This window comes from Mustela nivalis, assembly GCF_964662115.1.
Source record: "Mustela nivalis genome assembly, chromosome: 11".
In the NCBI taxonomy this organism is placed as follows: domain Eukaryota; kingdom Metazoa; phylum Chordata; class Mammalia; order Carnivora; family Mustelidae; genus Mustela; species Mustela nivalis.
In genome coordinates this window covers 97,040,551-97,053,384 of record NC_139030.1, presented here as the reverse complement: position 1 = coordinate 97,053,384, position 12,834 = coordinate 97,040,551, and the positions used below count along the sequence as shown (strand labels likewise).

Genomic DNA, 12,834 nt, shown 5'->3' with positions numbered 1-12,834 from the left:
ACTTTCTAGTTAATGTGGATTTGACTTTTCAATTTTTCATTTGCCCTGAGAGTTATTTAATTTTCTCAGATGGCAAAGTTTTATATTTTCTTTTGCTTTAGTTCTAGTTAAGAATAAAGAGCACAATCTGCACATATCTCTGCTTTTTGGATTTGGCTGATATTTTCTTTGAGGTCCAAGAGGTGTGCTTGAAAAAGAATGTTTCCAGGGTATGTTGTTATTCCATGTATCATGCTATTATATTAACCTTTAAAAGTCTTCTGCTAATGGGTCAGCAAACTGGCTTTCAGAACAAACGTGGCCCACTACCTGTTTTTGGAAACAGTTTCATTGGAACACGGTCCTGTTCATTCATTTACATGTTATCTATGGCTGCTTTCCCACCGTAACAATAGAGCTGAGTTATCATTAGTTATCAAAGAATGAGCTGCTTTTCTGTTTTTCATGCTCCTTATTATTTCTAGTTGGTGAGAGAACAAAGATGTCAGTACTCCACCATCATTAACCAGAAATATATTTTAAAATTCCATATAGTAAAATCTATCAAAATAAAACCCAAATTATAAAACAAATGTATTATCTAATTTTTTACAATAAACACATTACTTTTATAATCTACTTTTTAAAGAATCAATATGCTATTTAAAAAGCTAATAAACTTGACTCAATTTATTTCACTATGTGAAATCCACAAGACTCGAGCTTTCATGGCAAGTGTTTATTAAGCACTTCTGAAAAGCCCATCATTTTCTCAGAGACTGTGAAAAATTTAATAGCAAAAGACAGAACTTTTAACTAATGTGTTAAAATTAAATTAGTTAAAAACTAATTTTTAGGGCGACTGGGAGGCTCAGTGGGCTAAGCCTCTGCCTTCGGCTCAGGTCATGATTCCAGGGTCCTGGGATCCAGCCCCACATGGGGCTCTCTGCTCAGGGGGGAGCCTGCTTCCCTTCCTCTTTCTCTCTGCCAGCCTCTTGCCTACTTGTGATCTCTGTCAAATAAATAAATCTTAAAAAAAAAAAAAAAAAAAACACAACTAATTTTTAACTGTGTGTTAACTGGAATTAAAAAAAAAAAAAAAAAACCTTGAATTAAAAAAAAAAAGACACAATTTTCACGTTTAAGAAGATACAGTCCATAAGATGCATTCGAAAGGAAGTGCACAACTGGAGGCCCTCACCCCAGCTCAGCACCCAGACTCCTCTAGTCTCATCAGATCTGAAAGGCTGCCCTCTCTGCCCACAGCAGTGGACATCTTCCCTGTTTGTGTACCCCCAACCTCTGGCCAGCCCAAGGCCAATATTGCAGGACCCAGCTTAGTCAGGGCCACATGCAGATTCCCAAAGGCTACGTTAGTTCTGTGCTCCACGCTTTTCCCCTTTTGGCAATCATCACATTCTACTGTAATTGCCTATTCTTCTGTTGTCTTCCCACCTAAAACATAAAGGTCCTAGAGTGACAAGCAATTTTCTGTTCATCACTATATCCCACGGCCTAGCATGGTGCCCAGAAGTTAATAAGTGCTCAACAAATATAGCCATTTACATAAATAGCTTCTGTGACAGTAACTCTTAATTCCTGGTGCTCTACCTAAAACAAACATTACTAGATTCACTCAGGGATCATTAAATGATTTTCTAAAAAATTGCTAAACTGGAACTTCAGATAGTCTATACATTAATTTCTAAGAGCCACAGTCACACAGCAAGAGAAAGTAAAATTAGAAACTTGAAAGTTTCTCAATACTCCAGTACATCTCATGAACATCAAACAGGTACCATATAACATGGTACCCAATGCCTATTCAGCAAATAATGTGTAAAAAATATAGAAGAATGCCGGGTACGTGGCTGGCTCAGTTGGTTAAGGGATTGGCTTGCTCAGAGCCTGATCCCGCAGCATCCGACCGACTTCCTGCTTAACCAGAGTCTGCTCATCACCCCCCACTCATGTGGGCGCACGCTCTCTCTCTCATAAATAAAACTTAAAAATCTTAAGCTATCTCTGTATCATTCTTTCCATCCTCCTTTTGAACAATCAACACTTCATTTTCAAATTCCTCTTTTAAATGCTCAATTTAGGGGCTCCTGGGTGGCTCCGTCAGTCTAGTGACCAACCCTTGATTTTGGCTCAGGTCATGATCTCAGTCAGGGCTGTTAAGACTGAGCCCCGCATCAGGCTCTGTGCTGGGTGTGGAGCCTGTTTAAGATTCTCTCTCCTTGGGGGCCTGGGTAGCTCACTGGGTTAAGCCTCTGCCTTCAGCTTAGGTCAGGATCTCAGTCAGGGTCCTGGGATCCAGTCTCGCATCGTGCTGTCTGCTCAGGAGGGAGCCTGCTTCCCCATCTCTCTCTGCCTGCCTCTCTGCTTACTTGTGATCTCTCTTTTTGCCAAGTAAGTAAATAAATAAGTAATCTTCAAAAAGATTCTCTCTCCTTGGGGCACCTGGGTAGCTCAGTGGGTTAAGCCTCTGCCTTTAGCTCGGGCCCTGATCTCAAGGTCCTGAGATCGAGCCCCACATTGGGCTCTCTGCTTGGCGGGGAGCCTGCTTCCCCCACCCCCAACCCCGCTTGCCTCTCTGCCTGCCTGTGATCTCTGTCAAGTAAATAAATAAAATATTTTTTTAAAAAAAAAGATTCTCTCTCCTTTTCCTTCTGCCCCTACCCCTGCTAGTGTTCTCACTCTCTTAAAAAAAAAAAAGCTCAATTTAATCTTCATACTTAATATTTCCAATCCTGTACTGTACTCAGCCTCACTCTGTATACCATAAAAAGTAACAAATGTTGGAGGAAAATGGCCCTCTGCCTCAAAATCGAACTTCCTACTAAATGAGTATCACTTCATGTATAAACTGGAAACAACTATTCATCTGGTCTTTACGTTAATGGGTTTTTTTCTTTTTAATTAAAACAAAAGCACTAAGGCAGATCTCAGGGGAAAAAAAAAAACTTTTTTTTCTTCATTTGTTCATGTAGCCTCCTACAACTGAAGTTCTTTACCCCAACTCCAAAGGTGAAGTTCACAGAGCCTCCTTCACTCCTTAACATCTGTTCTAAGACATAAAAGAGAGGAGGGGCTCCTGGGCGGGTTAAGTGTCTGTCTCCAGCTCAGGTCAGGATCCCAGTGGTAGAGCCCTACGCAGCGCGCCCTGCTTAGCGGAGAATCTGTTTCTCCCTCTTCGTCTGCAACTCCCTCAGCTTGTGCTCTCTCTCTCAAATAAATGAATAAAATCTTTTTCTTTTAATAAAGATTTTATTTACTTATTTGACAGAGAGAGGGAGAGAGAGAGACAGACAGTGAGAGAAGGAACACAAGCAGGGGGAGTGGGAGAGGGAGAAGCAGGCTTCCCGCTGAGCAGGGAGCCTGATGTGGGGCTCCATCCCAGGACCCTGGGATCATGACCTGAGCCGAAGGCAGACGCTCAATGACTGAGCCACACAGGTGCTCCTCAAATAAAAAAACAAAACCTTAAAAAAAAAAAAAAAAGATATTGGGGCACCTGGGTGGCTCAGTAGGTTAAGCCGCTCCCTGAGGCTCAGGTCATGGTCTCCGCGTCCTGGGATGGAGCCCCGAAATGAACAGGGCCTCCTGCTCAGTAGGGAGGCGGCTTCTCCCTCTTCCTGCTCTTGTCCTCCCCGCTGCTCTCTCTCTTACCCTCTAAAATAAACAAATAAAATCTTTTAACAAGTACGTAAATAAATAAAATACAAAGATATAAAGAGAAGAAACATATAATGCCCACATGATTATTTAACAGACAGAGATCACAAGTAGGCAGAGAGGCAGGCGGAGAGAGAGGGAAGCAAGCTCCCTGCTGAACAGAGAGCCTGATGCGGCGCTCGATCCCAGGACCTTGGGATCACGGCCTGAGCTGAAGGCAAAGGCTTTAAAACCCACTGAGCCACCCAGGCAGCCCCTAAAAGCCCTACTTTTTAGCACATGATCAGCATCACTTCAAAGAAGAAAAAAATCCCAACCATACTCTACTTATTAACAGCAACTGTAGATATGATCTTCAGCTATGGAAGTAACTTGTTGGGAACGTCAGTGGATCTATGTTCCCTTATAGAGAATGCAAGCAATTAAGCACTTCAGAGCAGAGCAGAATACACACCCTTATTTATTACCAAAAGGCAAATGTAACCATTACTGAGAGTAGTCTCACAGAATGAGTATTTTCACGGCAAACATGTCCATATACTGGAATTCAAGAGCAAGAAATAATGGACAGGTGTAAGATCTTAAAAACTCCTTCCTAGGAGCATCTGGCTCAGTCAGATATACACCTGCCTTCGGCTCCTTCAAGGTCATGATCCTGGGGTCCTGGGATGAAGCCCAGTGCTGGCCTCCCTGCTCAGCAGGAAGCCTGCTTCTCCCTCTCCCCCTGCTTGTATCCTCTCTCTCAATCTCTCTGTCTAATCCCAGGGTCCTGGGATCAAGCCCCACGTCAGGCTCTTTGCTCAGGGGGAGCTTGCTTCTCTCTCTTCCTCTGCCTGCCACATTGCCTGCTAGTGCTCTCTCTCTCTCTCTCTGACAAATAAATTAAAAAAAAAAAAAAAAAGCAACCTATCGTTTATTATAAAAAAATAAAAATTATTAAAAATATCTCTCGCAAAAAATTTTTTTCAAGAAAAAAGTTAAAAGGAAACTTAAAAAAATCTGTCTCTCAAATGAATGAATAAAATCTTAAAAAACAACAATAGGAAAAAAAAAACCAACGACAACAATAGGAACAACAAACCTTCCTTGATACTCTATGCTGAGTTTAATTGGAAAATAAAATGATTCCTTTCCATAGTTTCGTCTTTGCAGAAACGGAGGAATAAGACATTAGCAGGGAGAAATGGAAGACAAGCTTTTAACAAAAGCAACCTATGGCCCTTTTAGTCTCCCACAGCAATGCATAAACCAATCTGACCAAAATATGAACATTACTCTCTTTGGGACTGCCACGGTACCACATCCGTGTGGAAACTCTGTATGTCCTGACTGTTCTTTTGAGTCTCGTGTTTCAGAAGCATGTTCATTTCACTGCCACAGCATTTCCCCCTAATTGCTACCTGTAATTTTATATTCTACCCCCTTTTAAGAGCTAGACCAACAACATACCTTACAATTTTTTTACATCCACCACCTAAATTCCCACAATGTTAGCTTTCTAATATATTTAATACAATTAAAAAAAAAAATTACTTATCCCGAGTCATATACTCGCAGGTCTTAAAAAACTTGTCTCCCCATTCTAACTTATTTCTGAAACAAGTTTTAATTCAACTTCATGGAGCTCAAAAACATAATGAGATACTAAATAGCTGAGTACATTCATTAAAAAACAACAACAACAACAAAACTAACATCCCACATACCTATGTGAAAAGTGGTAAAATTAGACTCGGAAGTGATGAAAATCTGCCCACTGATGTGATCTGAAAACAATGATCAGGGAGAAAATTGCCTATCACCTGTAAACATAGATAATACTCAGCATAATTGAAGTTCAAATTAAAATATTTTAAAATAAACCAAGTAAGTGCTTACTGAATATACGTTTTGTGACAAATACTGTGCTCAAACAGCACTATACAAATAAGTCTGCATAATGAACTGAAATTAAATACAGCCTTTACACTAGTTGAGTTCCTTAGCTGATTGATTCATTAGAAAGGTAAGGACAGTTTCTGCAGCAGTTGGGGAGGGCACTCTTCGGCTCTGGTGGGGATCAGAGATGGTGCTCCAATCTGGTTCTGCTAATTACTAGGTGTGTGACCTTGGGCAAATTATTTAGGTTCCAGTTTCCTCCTATGTAAAGAGAGAACTATAACAGCATGTACCTCATTGAGTCGTTTAGGAGAATTAAATTAGGTATTTCATGAACCGTACTTAGCATGGCACCCGGCACATAGTAATCACTTAATCTTAACTACTATTAAAAGCAGTAAGTAGTAGTTTATTGGTATTATCATTTTAATCTAGAATCTGCAGGGCTAAAATGCTCTCTCCAGCGGCTAGTGCTTTTCTGAATGGTACAGGGTAATTCTCCATTAAGTCAGGCCCTCCCACCTCCTTGGGGCTTGAGTAACAGAACCACTAAGAATTGTTTCCTATAATCTATATATTTTTTTCTATAATCTATATTAAGAACCCAATGTTAAAAGTATAATTTTTACATTTTCTAGAGCATCTATATAGTGATGGAAAATACCAATGAGCAGCGCTTGATTCGGTTACAGCATTGATGAACTCCATTTAACTATCCTTTACAACAAATGCTGAACTCCTATCCATGCCACAGTCACTCTTCATCATTACAGAAAGCCTGTACTGCAGGACCAGAGGAAAAACTAAGTTATAGCTCTAGTCCTCAAAATTCTTTCCTTCTAAGAATCTGAAACGAACGGTTTCTTTGTTGCTAAATTTCACATACACTTTTCCATCCTTCTCTTACTTAACCTCTCGGCCGCTTTGACACTGTTGACCACTTTCTCTTTCTTGAGACTCTCTCCTTTCTGGCAGCTCAGTGGCTTCCTTTTTCTTGCTTCCACCCTTAAATGTCCCTGTTCCGCAAGATTTTCTTCTTCTTAGCTTGTAGGGTTGCAAGATCAAATGCCTAAACATGCCACAGGGGCCGGCCAGAAGCGACCAGCAAACTTTGCTCATCTAAAGGAGGCTCACTCAAACCAGCTCCAGCAAGTTGTCGGGATTAAAAAAAAAAAAAAAAAAAAAAAAAGACAGAAAAAAGGGAAAAAAAATACAGACCCAAGGTTTCTAAACCTTAGCCACTTTTCAGAAGGAGAAATCCAGGTTTCCACACAAAAATGCAAGCAGTCCATTAAACTGTTAAAATAAAGATGCCTGACCTTGACCAAGTAAATCTATTTCCTTATCTATGAAATGGCAGTGATCAAGTCACAAACATATAAAAAGTGAATCAAGCAAAACATTTCTACAGCCTTTCATGTGATCTTCCACTCTGCATCTACCCCAAGACCACAGGTTAAGAACCCAAGCCACATGCAGAACCGTAAACATGCAAAAATGCATTCTTCTGGAGAAGAATCCAGAGAGTTCATCAGATTCCCCCAGAAGATTAAGAACCAGACTAAGCCAAATGTTTCTGCTTCTATGGCTGCAGCTGTCAGCCCTGTGAGGGTGATCCCCCCGCCCCCAACAAGCTACGTCTGGCCAACCTATACAGACCGCTTTACCTCAGTGAGCAGCCTCTCCACTGACTTCTCTCCATCTCCACTGTCAATGCCAGGGCCTCAGTTCAAACCTTCCATCTCTCCTTAGTAGCTGCCTCACTGGCCTGTTCCTTCCACTCTGTACAACTTGGATCCTCTAAAACGCAAATAATTTACTTGACCAAAGGCCTTCAGGGTCCGCGTAGGAACATAAAAGGAATCCAAACTCCCGAGCCCACCAAAGCCTACCAGAGCCCACCAACACTTAGGATGGAGGCCTGGCAGACCTCGCCCCTCCCACTATTTATTACTGTTCCTACTACTCCTACAATTTGCAACACAGAATACTCTTTTGTCCTCAGGCATTTATTCATAGGAGCAGGTCCCACCTCTTGGAATGCCTTTCTAACTCCTCCCATTCGCTTAGGGCAGAAACCCTTATTAAAGTCTAGAAATCCTGGAAAGTCCTTCTCCTCTTTAAGGCTTACCCCTAGGCCAGAATAAATAGGTTTTCTCCCTCCAGGCTAATCTATCCCTTATCATTCAATGATGAATGCCAGCCTTTTTTTTTTTCCCCACTAGACTAAAAACTCCTCAAGGGCAGAGAACAGTGTCTTTGTATAACAAGGCCACAGTGACCAAGAGGAAACTGATCTGGTAAGTGAATGGAACAGCCCTGGTTCTGGCAACTCCCATCATGCCTCAGGTAAACATCCCACCCTCCCCGGATAGGCCGTCCAAAGTCACGGACTAGAGCTTCCTCAAAGCTATGCCGCTTACACCCTAGCAGGCCTAGAACTCCAAGTGTCAAAGGAGCAACTGACTACAAGTAAACCCACCTTTCTTCCCCACCGCACTTACCAATCTGCACTTACATCTGCCAACTCACAGAATTCATGGTGGTGAGCTAGACCACCACGAGCTGCTGAGACTTTTAGGAATACACTGCCAACTTTTTTACTGGCACAAAAACAGTTATTTGCCCCATGAAGGTAATTACACTATTATATCTGCACTCAAATATTTACTAGTATTAGTAATATCTGCGGAGCCAAGAACTTACATTGAAAAAAAAAATCTCATACCCAGAATAGTAAAAATCTTTGGAGGAAAATATTATATAAAAGTCATGCACCCGGCACCATTCTAGAAACTGTGCGATTCCAATCATTCAGTGGCCACAGCAACCCATGGAAAAGGTATTACTATCACCCCTTTTCACAGATGGAGAAACTGAGACTTAGTGAAATTAAGCAATTTGTCCAATCAGAGGAGCTACAAGGCCAGCAAAAGCGCTTAGCCAACAGAAAACTACACAACACTGTTAAATGGGAGATCCTAAGATTATGTTGCATGTACACACAATCACACAACAAAATATGTAAACAGTGGTGAGTTATCTCCTGAATATGAAAAACAGGTCTGAGCGGGATGAATAAAAGCCTGTATAACTTTAAGTCAGAAAAAAAGCAAACAAGCCAATAAGAGAGATGGTATTTAAATGGTTTTAATTAGGGGCACCTGGCTGGCTCAGTGGGCTAAATAAAGCCTCTGATTTCGGCTCAGGTCATGGTCCTAGGGTCCTAGGATTGAGCCACGCATCGGGTTCTCTGCTTAGCGGGGAACCTGTTTTCTCCTCTCTCTCTCTCTCTCTGCCTGCCTCCCTGCCTACTCGTGATCTCTGTCTGTCAAATAAATAAATAAAATCTAAAAAAAAAAAAAGTAAATTCTTTTTAAAAATAAATAAATAAAATGGTTTTAATTAAAAAAGGGTAAGGTGGATTAGGGGAATCGTTAACCAGGACCTACTAAGAGCCAAGTTGCACATGGGCCATCTCATCTAATTCTTGCATCACAAATGTTGTATTTCCATTTTACAGATAAAGAAACCAATGATTAAGTAACGCACCCCTTGAAGAGCTGGGATCAGAACCCAAAGCCCAGTCCCCATGCGTCTGACTGCTGGATACACAAATAAAATTTAACTGAGAAGCACATTCTGGGAAAGAATCAGAACCAGGAAACCTGGCGTATTGAGTGAGGGTGGGAAAAGATAGAGAGGCCTAAGGTTTTAACTTTAAGCTTTAGTTAACTCCCCAAGGGTCTCAAAAGAGCCAGAAGCATTCTCTGGAAAATCGGCCAGGACAGGGAGGACTCTGGGACAGACCGGTACCGGAGGGGAGTGGGAAGGAGATTCCCCTGCTGTTTGTTTTGCAAAGCAGAATGGCATTAGCATAAGTTACAGGGAATTAAATGTGACTCCATTGTATAAACTGCAGAGTATCTGCTTTGGGGACAATTGGCGGCCTCCAACTCAGTCTCACCTATTCATCTATTGTCTACAAGTCACTAGGTGTGTGTGGGGAGAAATGGGGTGTTGCGTGTCCGACAATATTGCTAACTGTATTCGGATATAAATGACCTCTCAGGGCCCCTGGGTGGCTCAGTGGATTGGGCTGCTGCCTTCAGCTCAGGTCATGATCTCAGGGTCCTGGGATCGGGTCCCGCTTCGGGCTCTCTGCTTGGAGGGGAGCCTGCTTCCCTCTCTCTCTGTCTGCCTGCCTCTCTGCCTACTTTTTATCTCTATCTGCCAAATAAATAAAATAAAATAAAAATGACCTCTCATTATTCATAACTGCTGTTCCAAACCTGGATAGTGAGAGCTATGAACTCTTGGGAAACATCTCAGGTGAGAATGAATGGATCAGCACTTTTTTTTTAAATGACATATTTAATTTTGAGCGCTCTGACTTCGAAATTTTAAAATCCATATAAACTAAAATCTCATTTCTCTAAAATAGTAGTGTTTCAGTTTTCTAAAATGACTTGCTGAGGAAAATAGCTGGGGTGGGAGTATACAAATTTCCTTATACAATCTTTCAGAGGAAATAAAATGTGATTATTTCAGACTTACAAATTAAAATAAACATCTACTTTTGAAACTAAATATTTAAGGGGCACCTGGGTGGCTCAGTGGGTTAAGCCGCTGCCTTTGGCTCAGGTCATGATCTCAGAGTCCTGGGATCGAGCCCCACATCAGGCTCTCTGCTCAGTGGGGAGCCTGCTTCCCCCCCCCCCCCGCCCCACCTGCCTCTGCCTACTTGTGATCTCTCTCTCTCTGTGTCAAATAAATAAATAAAATCTTAAAAAAAAAAAAAAGAAACTAAATATTTAATAGTGAAAAATGCATTATCTTTGCAATTTAAAATTAATTCAGTATTTGCCCTGAAAGTCTCATTAGTTTCGAATAAAATGTAACTTAGAAAAATATCAAATCCTCCATTCCCTCAGGAGTCAAGTAGCCCACAAAGTGATTAGATTAGGAAATTATGTAGGTTTGGGACAGGATCCTTCTGAAAGCTTAGAAAACTAAAGTCGACAATATACCTTAAAGATCTTAATTTATGGGGCAAAGAGATCTTTTTAAATCCTAAAATGTTGTAGGAAAAAAGAGACTCCCTGAATGATTTCTTCTATCCAACATGCTCTAAAAATAAGGACGAGCTATAACAGAAGTAACAATTCTGGGTACACAAGCCTATGAAAATGTCGGAGTCAATACGCAATTTCAATTAATCAATAAAGTTAAACAACCATTAAATGTAATTTGCATTTTTGAATGAAATCCATACAACCTCAAATATCAAGCTTTCCTTAAGTAAAATGCTAACTGGCTGGGTATCTATCATTGTGGAGAAACAGAAGGAGTTTTATTTTAGGCAGACAAAAGGAAAAGAAAGCCACACTTAGTAAGAATCACAGAAGGAGTCTCACTTCCATGCCTGACAGAAGTCAGACCAAGTCATGGGTTATCTCTTGCTCTGCAAGGGGCAGCTTTTCACTAGGTAACAGTGCTCTGGGGGGGGGGGGGTGTGGTCAGAATGTGGAACACCTCTGCCAGCGAACTACAGCCTGATACCAGGCAGGACACACGCAGATACACAGCACATAATACCACAGGTCCACTAAAAAAAGAAAGGGGGAAAAATAAAAGTGAAAGAGGAAAAATAACCTCCAAACTTGCCCACACCAGGGGCTGGCAGTGGGGGGCAGAGGACATTAACATTTCCACTTCCATACTAAAGAACAACCAAAAGGAGGTTAAGTGTAACCACAGGAAACATCCCATCCCTGAAAACCAGGAAATCTAGATTTGGAAATTAAAGTTTTTGACTTTTTTTTTTTTTTTTTGCAACTTTCAAAGCTCATGGCACCAAAATAAAGCTAAAATTAAATCCGTTTAAACATAGGAAAAAAAAAATTACCAAAACCACACTGTGTCAGCTATGTTCAGTTCCCTGAGGGCTCTTCCACCGACCCTTCCGAGTTGTGGCAATAACAAGTTTCCCTAAAATCCCTATTTTCTCTCTCTAGGGTCAAACATAAGAATATCACATAAATTCAAAGAGTTATGGTCAGAAGAGAGAAACTGCTCATCCTCAAACCGCAGACCTTGCTTCAGGAGCTGCCCTGCCCACCTCCTCTCCCTCCTCCGAAATTGTAATGCTTCCAAGCGTGCTGACAACCAGGGTCTCCCCCTTGGGTTCTGCTCGTGTGTCTGATGTACCAGACACTGACCAAATAGGGCAGGAAACTCCTACGTCTGGGGGCTGCTCCAGAAATCCAGCCCCCTCTCATGACAGTCTCCTCGCCGGTCCCTACAGTCTTTTTCCCTCTGCGGGGACCGTCCAGAAAAGGGGGCCTGAGACCCAAAGGAGTCCGGGAAGAAAGGCGGGGGGACGCTTAATCGGAAATGGAACACCCCGGGTGTCTGGAGTAAAGGGCTAAAAAGGCGATCAGGGGAGCCTACCCAGGAGAAATACCACCTGAATTTACCTCCTCCTCTCCCGCAGCAAAAGCCCAGTCACTAACTAAGACGCTAAGAAAAATCCCTGGAAAACTTTTCCAGACGGGCAGAGAAGGCCCTCTCCCCAGCCCGTGGGGGCTCCAGGGGGACGGGCTGGAGTTTGCAGCCCGGGAAGGGCTCGCCGGGGAGTGGGGTGGGGCGCGGGCGAGGGGGACAGGGGCGGAGTACCTTCAATGGACAGGAACTGGCAAAGAGTTGCAAAATAGCCGAGTGCTCTCCCCCCACGCCCTCGGGGGTCGCGGGCGCTAGGACCGGGGCTCCCCGAAAGGAGGGCAACCCCCAATTCGGGCCTAAAAGGAAACTTTCCGGGCCGCGGCTGCACCTGACTCCTCACCGCCCCTCCACCCCACCCCACGCCCGCCAGGCCGCCCGCCCCGCCCCGGCCTGGCCGCCCGGAGCGCATAGACGGATAAATAAATTCAACTATTACCGGAATCGAGGGGGGTGGGGGTGTCTGCGAGAGACCAGGGCGAGGGGGCGGGAGGGTGCCCATTCCCCACTCCTAGGCCCCGACGCCCCCGTCCCGGCAACCCGGGCCTGCCGCCCCGCGGGGAGCCTCCCGGCCCGGCGCACGATCCGGCCCCGCAGCGCCGCCGTCCCGCCCGGAGGCCCCGGGGGAGCCGGAGGGGCGCGGGGAGGCCCGGGGTGCTGGGGCAGGGCGCGGCAGCCGCGGGGCCCGCCGGCCCGAGGCCTAGCCGGCTCCCCCCCACCACCCCCCAACCCCAAACGCCCGCCCCGGCCCACACCCCCACCCCGGCCCGCGCAGGCCGCGCTGCTCTCCCGGCTCGG

At 43.7% G+C, this 12,834-nt stretch overlaps 1 protein-coding gene across 11 annotated transcripts in view; it reads right to left on the bottom strand.

Moving 5' to 3' along the window:
* INO80D (INO80 complex subunit D) overlaps positions 1-12,834 on the bottom strand; it is a 69,094-nt gene that overhangs the window by 55,622 nt on the left and 638 nt on the right. Inside the window, exon 1 of one of the 11 annotated variants that reach the window (XM_082689128.1) lies at positions 12,476-12,824. The exons of 8 other annotated variants lie outside the window; for them this stretch is intronic. The gene's annotated coding sequence lies outside the window, so the exon portion shown is untranslated. Of the gene's footprint in view, positions 1-12,213; positions 12,432-12,475; positions 12,825-12,834 lie in introns of those variants that run through there. 2 more of the 11 variants (XM_082689127.1, XM_082689132.1) reach the window with 2 other exon arrangements.